General features: G+C 41.9%; 1 long non-coding RNA gene across 1 annotated transcript in view; it reads right to left on the minus strand.

Annotated features, from left to right (window-relative positions):
* The window catches only part of LOC135116310 (uncharacterized), an 84,882-nt gene that overhangs the window by 71,455 nt on the left and 3,427 nt on the right, over positions 1–10,000 (minus strand). Inside the window, exon 2 of the long non-coding RNA XR_010276239.1 lies at positions 1,697–1,849. This is a non-coding gene — a long non-coding RNA (uncharacterized LOC135116310). The remainder of the gene's footprint in view (positions 1–1,696; positions 1,850–10,000) is intronic.

Consider the following 10,000-nt stretch of genomic DNA (forward strand, 5'->3'; position numbering starts at 1 on the left):
AGAGAGAGGGAAGAAAGAGATGGAAAGTAAGGAGAGAAAGAACTGTAAGGAAGGCAGGAAAACAGACAGGCAGGAAGAAAAGGAAGAAGAGAAAGAAGGCAGGGGAGGAGAGAGGAAAGATAAGGAAGAGACAGGAAAATAATAAGAAAGAGGGCAGGAAAGGTAAGAAGTAGGAAAGAAAGCAAGGAAGGAAGGAAAGCCAAGAGGGAAGATAGGAAGAAGGGCAAGGAAGGTAGGCAAGGGAAAGAAAGGCAGAAAAGGGAAAGAGAAAGGAAAGATAAAGGTAATAAGATACAAGAAAGAAGGAAAACAGGAAGAGGAAGGATAGGGAATTTAGCGAGGTAGGAGAGCAGAGAGGCATGGTAGAAAGGTAAGGGGGGAAGGAGAGAGGAAGATAGGCAGGCAGGCAAAGAGGGAGAGAGAAAGAGAGAGGCAGGCAGACAGGGAGGGATGGAGGGCAGAAAGGCCGCCTCACTGACCCATTGAGATCACAGCAAAAGCCGAGATTCGAGGAGGGACAAAGGCGAGCCACAATTACTCTCTCACTCCCTGCGCGGATAAACCAAGATGGGAATATGTTTGGGAATAACGACAACGCCTGGCTGAGGGTTTGACTTTTCCACGCCTGAAGGGAATGGCAGAGGGAGGCAAAATGTTTTAGACTTCGGCGAAAGGCTACGGTCTTGTGTACGAAGTTAAAGGCTTTTGTTGCTTTGTCATGTGAAAATTGTGAAGAGTGGTGGCGGTGTTGGTGGTGGTGGTAGTGGTGGTGATCATGAGAGTGAAGGTACAACGACATAGCGTAGACTCAACCTCTCACTGTCTCTCTCTCTCTCTCTCTCTCTCTCTCTCTCTCTCTCTCTCTCTCTCTCTCTCTCTCTCTCTTTCTCTCTCTTTTTACATCAAAGGGTCAAACCAAGGGCTAAAAAATGAGTTCGGAGAAGAGAAGCGACAAAAAATAAGACCTGAAAAATTTGTTCTCAACACACAACAAAAAGTGAAACCAAAAAAATAAAACGAGAAAAGTTGGGACACTTCAAATGTCACAAAGTTTTGATGCTCTCCACGACAAAAATGTCCATATTGTGCGTAAGTGGAGGCAAGTCTTTTCCGGTTCAGCTAAAATAAGAAAATGAAAACTTGAAGATGGTAAAACAAGAAACAGCCAAACAGAAAACAAAGTAAGGAGAGGAAACAAGATAATATAAAGAGATGAATAAAGAAATTAATACAATAAATGACTAATTAAAGAAAGAAATGTCAAAAAATACAATAATACATAAAATCAAAACGGTAAAAATCTAAGATAAATAAACGCAAAAGGAATATTATGTTTGGGTTATCTGAAATAGCCGGTCAGCCAACAGGAGACAAGTAGTAAAGAAAGATAATAATACAAAAAAAAAAAAAAAAAAGGAAAGAACGAGATAGAAATAACATAAGAGATTTTACTGTGATGGCCTGGAATAGGTTGGGGGGTTGACAAAAGACAAGTGGATGATGATAATGATGATGATGATTATGATGATGACGATGATGAGTGATTGATAATGGATGTACAAAAGAATACAAAGTGGTAAGCCTAACACATTAAAATAGCTACTACTACTACTACTACACACACACACACACACACACACACACATACGCGCGCGCAAGAACGAGAGGGATAATCCGCTACTAAGCCTCGTCTCACCTTAATGGTTTTCTTTGACTGGATGAAGCACACCAAAGAGGCTTCCCGGCGCGGCCCTCGGGAGATTGGATTCCCCGTGTGTGGGTTCAGAAGGATGTAAATGTTTTAGCTTTCCCTTCAGACCGAGATCAAGATTCCTCAACTCTCGGCCATCTGAAAATTAATAAAAACACGATTATTAACACTAGAATTTACAATGTGATTTGAAAATAAATGAAAACATTACCTTTATTGCTATTGTTAACATTATGACAAAAATAGAAACAAATTATTAACGCTATGATGGAAATAAATAAAAAAAAAACACTATCAACAGTTCTTAAATTATGACTTAAAAATCAATATATACACTTTTTTTCAGTGATTCCTTCAAGACAAGGAACTCTAAACGATGAATAACACACAAACACACACACACACACACACACACACACACACACACACACACACACACACACACACACACACACACACACACACACACACGCACGCGCGCGCGCACAAGAAAAAAGACTTTCTACTATTTATTTCAATAATTCTAGCACGCAAAAAAAAAAAAAAAAACACGAATATTCATTTCACTAACCCTTTATTTCAATATGACCTTCAGCATCGAGACCTCTAAACGATGAAAACACATTCACAAAAAAAAAAAACGAAAAGCCTATTACTACTATTTATTTCACTAATTCTAGCCCACAAAAGGAAAAAAAAAAAGGAAAACATCAATATTCATTTCACTAACCCTTTAATTCAATACGACCTTCAACATCGAGAACCATGAACAATGTATTACTTTTCAGAAAAAAAAAACTCTTACTATTCATTTCAGTAATCCTTTGCACAACGGAACCTGAAAGATTAATAACTTTTAAAGAAGACCAGAAAACACACTTTTTAACCCCCTGAACGCAACTTTGAGAAGAGATGAAAAGAAGCAGAGAAGTGGAGAATAAGACAGATGAGCAAGAACGTACGAGAGAAAAGGTTAGCGGAAATGTACCGTAGAGAGACGAGAAGAACGAAAAGGAGAAGAGAGAGAGAGAGAGAGAGAGAGAGAGAGAGAGAGAGAGAGAGAGAGAGAGAGAGAGAGAGAGAGAGAGAGAGAGAGAGATAAGGAAATAAAAAGAGGAAAAGAGAAGAGGAGAGGAGAAAAAGATAAAAATTAAAAAAACACATACAATTTAGAGAAAATGGTAAACGAAAAGAAACGTACCGTGGAGAAAGACGAAGAGAATAAGGGAAGAAGAGAAGGAAGAGGAGAAAGAGAAGGGTACGGATTGTCTGATGTATTCTTTACAAGGGACTCGGGCAGACAATAGCGAGGGAGGCAGACGGTATTCTCCCCTTTAGGTTCGCCGAGAATGACAGACGGTTTGTAGCGGAGGGGCTCCATCGTTCACATTATATTCGAGAAGCCAAAGATGAATGTTAATTTCGGGTTAATTCATCAGAAACCTTTCCTTCCTTCTTTTCCTCATTCGTGTGTGTGTGTGTGTGTGTGTGTGTGTGTGTGTGTGTGTGTGTGTGTGTGTGTGTGTGTGTGTGTGTGTGTGTGTGTGTGTGTGTGTGTGTGTGTGTGTGTGTGTGTGTGTGTGTGTGTGTGTGTGTGTGTGTGTGTGTGTGTGTGTGTGTGTGTGTGTGTGTGTCTGTGTGTGTTAATATTGTAATTTCTTGGTTCCTCTTCCTATTCTGTTTCCTTCTGTTCTCCTTTCTCTCTTCCCAGTTTTCAATTATACCTCCTCCTCTGTGTGTGTGTGTGTGTGTGTGTGTGTGTGTGTGTGTGTGTGTGTGTGTGTGTGTGTGTGTGTGTGTGTGTGTGTGTGTGTGTGTGTGTGTGTGTGTGTTTTCCTCTTTCTCGTTTCTCCTCTTTCCATTCCTTCTTCCTTTCAAAACCCCTAAACTTCCTTCTTATCATATGTAACATACTTCTCTCTTTTCCCGTCAGGCATCACCAGTTTTCCTCCCATAACTCATTCCTCATGGCCTTTGTCGTGTCTTCCTAGGCGTCGTCTTCCTCCTCTTCTTTTTCCATCTCTTTAGATCCTTTAAGTCGCTGTTATTACCTGTCTCTTCCTCCCTTTCATACATATGCCTGGCGTCGCATTCTATACATCTATCTATACATCTATCCATCTCCTTTCCTCCTCCCCCTTTACAGCGCCGCGTGTTCCTGTGTTCCCTCCCTTTGAGCTGTTTCCATTGCATTTGTTACTGTCACCATGCTCCTGCTATTCTCCTTCAAAGCGGAGGTGTCTTGCGTTTAATTAATTTCGCTCTCTTGTTCACGTCAGACAAGCGTAGCACTGTGTTCCCCTTTTACGACGCTACTAGAGTTACGTCTTCATTAAAATTATTAGCTGGACCCAGAGTTGGATAAGGTACAGGCGTGTTATCTGATTTACTGTTTAATAAAAAAAATGTAGATTAAAGGTAAAATATTCTTCCAAAGTAGTAAGTACAGGATGCCCAAGGATATGTAGGATGTAAGAATACAATTCATTTTTCATGAATATTAAAAACTAAAAAAAAGTAGACAAAATAAAACCAAGAATTCTTCACAAAACAGCAAACAAATACCTCAAAAATAATATCTATTGCACAAATATACAAGTTCTTCCATATGAATAAAAAAAAAAAAAAAGATTGATTCAGCAAAACTTTAAAAAATATCCTTATAGAAACACACACACACAAAAAAATAAATAAATAAATAAAATAAAATAACCAAAAAGGATCTACAGAAAACAAGAATACAGTTCATGAATAATTAGAAAGACAGCTACACGTACTGTACCCTGCCATTTCTGTCTCCCTGCCTTTCCTTGCCTCCTCCCTGTCCTCCCCCCACCAGCAAAGGTACAAAGTCCCCTCCATAACCACCCCCTTGCCCGGCCTCCTACAGGTGCCCACATGCGTCACCTGTAAGCCACAAAGAGGGGATGCGACAGGTAGGAACACACCTGTCACTTGCATTCACCTGAGATAAATGTGAGAGGTGAATATATGATGACGTGTTTTTGTGTGCATAGTATTTTCTTTTTGTCTTTCGATGTATCCTCTCTCTCTCTCTCTCTCTCTCTCTCTCTCTCTCTCTCTCTCTCTCTCTCTCTCTCTCTCTCTCTCTCTCTCTCTCTCTCTCTCCAGGTAAACTTTCGAAATAAAATGCACACACACATACACACAAACGCGCGCGCACACACACACACACACACACACACACACACACACACACACACACAAAATAAATAAATAAATAAATAAATAAATAATAATAATAATAATAATAATAATAATAATAATAATAATAATAATAATAAAGAAAACAACATTTTTTTTTCAAAGTCTTCTTGTGTGTGTGTGTGTGTGTGTGTGTGTGTGTGTGTGTGTGTGTGTGTGTGTGTGTGTGTGTGTGTGTGTGTGTACCGCCTCGGAGGGCTCCCCAACCACGGCGGGTCACTGTCATTAATATTATCCCAACACAAACAAAGCAAACAATGCCGCCAACTTCAAAGGAGAAGCTTTACCTACTTCTTCCCTCCCTCTCTCCCTCCTCCTCCTCCTCCTCCTCCTCCTCCTCCTCCTCCTCCTCCTCCTCCTCCTCCTCCTCTTCTTTCAGGCATCTACGTACTTCCAAACCCACCATCTTTCTTCTATTTTTTTTTTCACATATGCATTACTAATTTTTTGATCATTTATTCCACTAAGCTTTAAGAAGATAAATATTTGGAATGAAAACAAAAATGTGTGTGTGTGTGTGTGTGTGTGTGTGTGTGTGTGTGTGTGTGTGTGTGTGTGTGTGTGTGTGTGTGTGTGTGTGTGTGTGTGTGTGTGTGTGTGTGTGTGTGTGTGTGTGTGTGTGTGTGTGTGTGTAAGGTCATCATGATGCTAAGTGGAATTTCCTCCCCGCATAACCGTAAGTGATTGTATTACGCCTCGTTACCTTCGCCTCACCTTGACAGGAAGACAGAAACACGCGGACAGGTAACCGTGCATGGACAGACAGACAGACAGACAGACACACACACACACACACACACACACACACACACACACACACACACACACACACACACACAAGGAAGACAGAGATAACCAACCACTCACAGACAGACAGATAGAAAAACAGACAAGTATACAGACAGACACACAAATTGACTCAGAGAAACAACTAATCACTCACAGACAGACAACAGTCAGGCAGACAAACATGCATGCATATATTCAGGCAGACATACAGACAGAAAGACAGGCAGACACAGAGAAGTAACCGACTGTTCACGAACATACTGATAAAGCAAACGCACAATGCATAGTGAGGTATAAATACAAGCCTGTGTATGGAAAGGGATAGAAAATATGAAAAAAAAGGTATATTAAAGAGAAAATACGAGGAGAAGTAAAGATACATAAACCAAATTAGGAAAAATACGACTGTTTAGAAAATATTTAAAGACGGAACAACAACAATAAAAGACGCCTTTGTACTAAACATAAAACAAACATGCATAAAAAAAACATACCCTGATAATGAAAAGGAAAAAAAATAAGAAAACCAACAAATAAGGGCAAATAAAAAAAAAAACGAAAAACTCGTCAAATCTACTAAAAAAAAAAAAAACTATGGATACATACAAGCTTTTTCACACTACAAGCAGGAAGGAAGGAAACAAGGTAGCTAACCAGTGTAACAATTATGTAAATGAAGTTTCATACTGACTTAGGATCTTGAGTAGGAGAAAAAAAGTTAGCGTTGGTCAGAGAAACTTGGGAAAAAAAGAATATGCATAAAAGTTTTGGGGCAAGAGCAAGAATTGAATAACATTAATATAAGAGAGAGAGAGAGAGAGAGAGAGAGAGAGAGAGAGAGAGAGAGAGAGAGAGAGAGAGAGAGAGAGAGAGAGAGAGAGAGAGAGAGAGAGAGAGAGAGAGAGCAAACAATCACAGCCAGAGAGAGAGACAGACAGCCGAACACATCCACCTTCCGTAAATACTTCCTACAGACATACAGACATTCAGACAAAGGTAAGGGAACGTCAGGTCGTGACACACACACACACACACACACACACACACACACACACACACACACACACACACACACACACACACACACACACAGAAAGCGAGGCACTTCAAATTCACTAAAGCTCTCTCTCTCTCTCTCTCTCTCTCTCTCTCTCTCTCTCTCTCTCTCTCTCTCTCTCTCTCTCTCTCTCTCTCTCTCTCTCTCTCTCTCTCTCTCTCTCTTTTAACATGTTAGAACACCTTCGTTAAGCTTCACCTGGAGTGCACTTCCTCTCTCTCCTCTTCCTTTCCCTTTCTCCAGCCTCTCATTTTCCTCTCCAAGCCTCTTACCTTCCCTCGACCTTCTCCCATACAGTATACAACTCACCTTTAAAAGTAACAAGGGAAACCACGGAAGAGACTCCACTATGACTCCTTTATCCTCCGCAGACAATTATAACTTGACTCTACCTATCCCGACCTTACCTATCTTCACCTAACCTAACCTCGCCCTTCCTAACCTAATGAAACAAAAACTACCGTAACCTAACTTAAACACGAAAGGTAACTTAAGTTCATCTCATGCAATCTAACCTAACCTAACATAACCTCTCCTCACCTAGCCTAACCTATCATAAACTAACCTAACTTAATCTCACCTGAACTAGCGTAAACTAACTTACCTCACCTCGTCTGCGCAACCTAAAGCATAGTAAGGATGACACAAGCAAGAACTTCAGGGGTTTTTATTACCAAGCTTCCAGGAAGGTAAGTCACAGCTTGTGAAAGATGCATAAACACGATGAAAGTGGAGACAGAGAGAATGAGGACGAGGATAAGATGTCAGGACTAGGAGGAGGAGGAGGAGGAGGAGAGGAGGAGGAACTCAAAGAAAGACCTAACAGCAACAGAAGTGGTGGTCCTTTCAGAGATTTTTTTGGAAACTTTACTTACATACAGTGAGAGAAATAGGATAGCATACACGGAGGAGGAGGGAGGAGGAGGAGGAGGAGGAGGGATAAGAAGAACAAGGCAGAGAGAGAGAGAGAAAAAAAGAAAGGAAGTGTGTTTGTAGGCCACTTCTTACAGACAATGCAAAATGAAGGAGGACCCGAGGGAAGAAGAAGAGCAGGTCAAGTTGTTTCATCCTTCCTGTGATGAATTGATTCCTGTGATGTTTCATTTATTGGACTCTGAACTCACACGCTCCCTCTTGTCCTTCCCTCTCCCTCCTTCCCTCCCTCCCTCCCTCTCTCTCTCTCCATGAAGCAACATAGCAGTTTCAAGTCCATGTGCCACTTACACTACCTGGCTCTTTCACTTCCGCGTTTGCATCCCCCTGGCTCTCTCAGACACATAGACAGCTCTGCCTCAACTCTCCCAGACAGACAGATCTCTCCTCCTCTCCTCCCATTCCTGTTAATTCCACTCTCCCAGACAGACAACCCCCATGCCTCCATCTCCTCTCCCCCACAACACATTTCTCCAAGCTAGACAGACTAATTCCCCCTCTCCTCCCCATTCCTGTAACCCCAACCTCCCAGACACAGACACTCTCCCCCTCTCCTCCCCAACCTTACAGCTAGACCGAACCCTTCACCTTCCCAAAGAGAGACTCTCCCCCCTCTTTCACCCACTCCTGATCCTCACTTCACTAGCCAGACACCCCACACTTCATCTTCCTACCCCTCCCCCCAACATCTCCCCAAACCAATGGCTTCCTTCTGACTAGAACACTTAGCTGGCCTTGTAATTTGAATAGACGCAGAGGAGGAAGAAATAATCAGGTATACATTAAAGGTTCCGTGAGGTGAGTGCTTCGCTGACTTTGAGCACCTGTCTGCCTCCACAAAACCGCAGGAATAAAAGAGAGACGAGAGAGAGAGGGAGAGGGAGAGGGAGGGAAAGAGGGAGTGGGGGTAGGTGAGGGTAGAAAAAAAAAAAAGAAAGACTTCAGGTGAGTGCGCTTTGAAGCATTCCTTTGTCTCATCTCAAAAAGCACAACGCGTTTCTCTCTCTCTCTCTCTCTCTCTCTCTCTCTCTCTCTCTCTCTCTCTCTCTCTCTCTCTCTCTCTCTCTCTCTCTCTCTCTCTCTCTCTCTCTCTCTCGAGCCTGAAGTAAACACCTTCCCTTTATTTGTTTTTAGTAATTTGCAAAGATCTCTCTCTCTCTCTCTCTCTCTCTCTCTCTCTCTCTCTCTCTCTCTCTCTCTCTCTCTCTCTCTCTCTCTCTCTCTCTACATATCAATCAATCAATCTATCTGTACCGTTTTTGAGAGAGAGAGAGAGAGAGAGAGAGAGAGAGAGAGAGAGAGAGAGAGAGAGAGAGAGAGAGAGAGAGAGAGAGAGAGAGAGAGAGAGAGAGAGAGAGAGAGAGAGAGAGAGAGAGAGAGAGAGAGAGAGATCCGGAAAATGTGAAGGAAAAGACGAGACTGGAAGATATAAAAAATTCTCACTAATAAAAATAACAATGGAAGAGGGGAAGAGAGCCGTGAGGGACGGGAGACAAAATGGGAGAGAGAGAGGGAGAGGGAAGGGGGGTGAAAAAGAGGAAGAGGAGTGAAGGAAGAGATGTGAGGAGAGGGACTTTGTGTGTGGGAAAATGGATAACCGAGGAAGAGAAATGAGAATTGGGAAGAATCGCAAAGATGGATGAGAGAGAGAGAGAGAGAGAGAGAGAGAGAGAGAGAGAGAGAGAGAGAGAGAGAGAGAGAGAGAGAGAGAGAGAGAGAGAACAAAGGCTGTGAGAAGGATAACAGATCAATGAGTGAAGAGGCAGAGCATGAAGAAGAAGAAGAAGAAGAAGAGGAGGAGGAGGGAGGGAGGGAGGGAATGAAAGAAGAGGAAGAAGGAGAGGATAAGTATGAAGGAATTGAGGGAAACAGCACATCAAAAGCGAAACAAGACAGATGAGAGGGGGGAGATGACGGAAATATGATATTGAAGAGAGGAATACGAGAAGCGAAGATAGTGAAAGAAAAAAGAAGATAAAAAGAAAGGCAGGATGGAAAAAACGAAATGAAAAAAACAGGAAAAATAAAAGGAAACAACATGGGCGATAAGAAAAGAGGAAAGACATGGATACGGTGAAAAGAACTTGAGAGAAAAATCGAGAAAAAATTAGGTGAAAAAAGGTCAGGTTATGCTAGGGTAGGTTGTTAGGTTAGGTTGGGTTAGGTTAGGTTAGGTTAGGTTAGGTTAGGTTAGGTTAGGTCAGGTCAGGTCCAGTCAGGTCAGGTCAGGTTAGGATAGGTTAGGTTAGGTTAGGTTAGGTGTGTTTAGGTTAGGTCAGGTTAGG

The sequence above is a fragment of the Scylla paramamosain genome, chromosome 31, assembly GCF_035594125.1.
Source record: "Scylla paramamosain isolate STU-SP2022 chromosome 31, ASM3559412v1, whole genome shotgun sequence".
Taxonomy (NCBI): domain Eukaryota; kingdom Metazoa; phylum Arthropoda; class Malacostraca; order Decapoda; family Portunidae; genus Scylla; species Scylla paramamosain.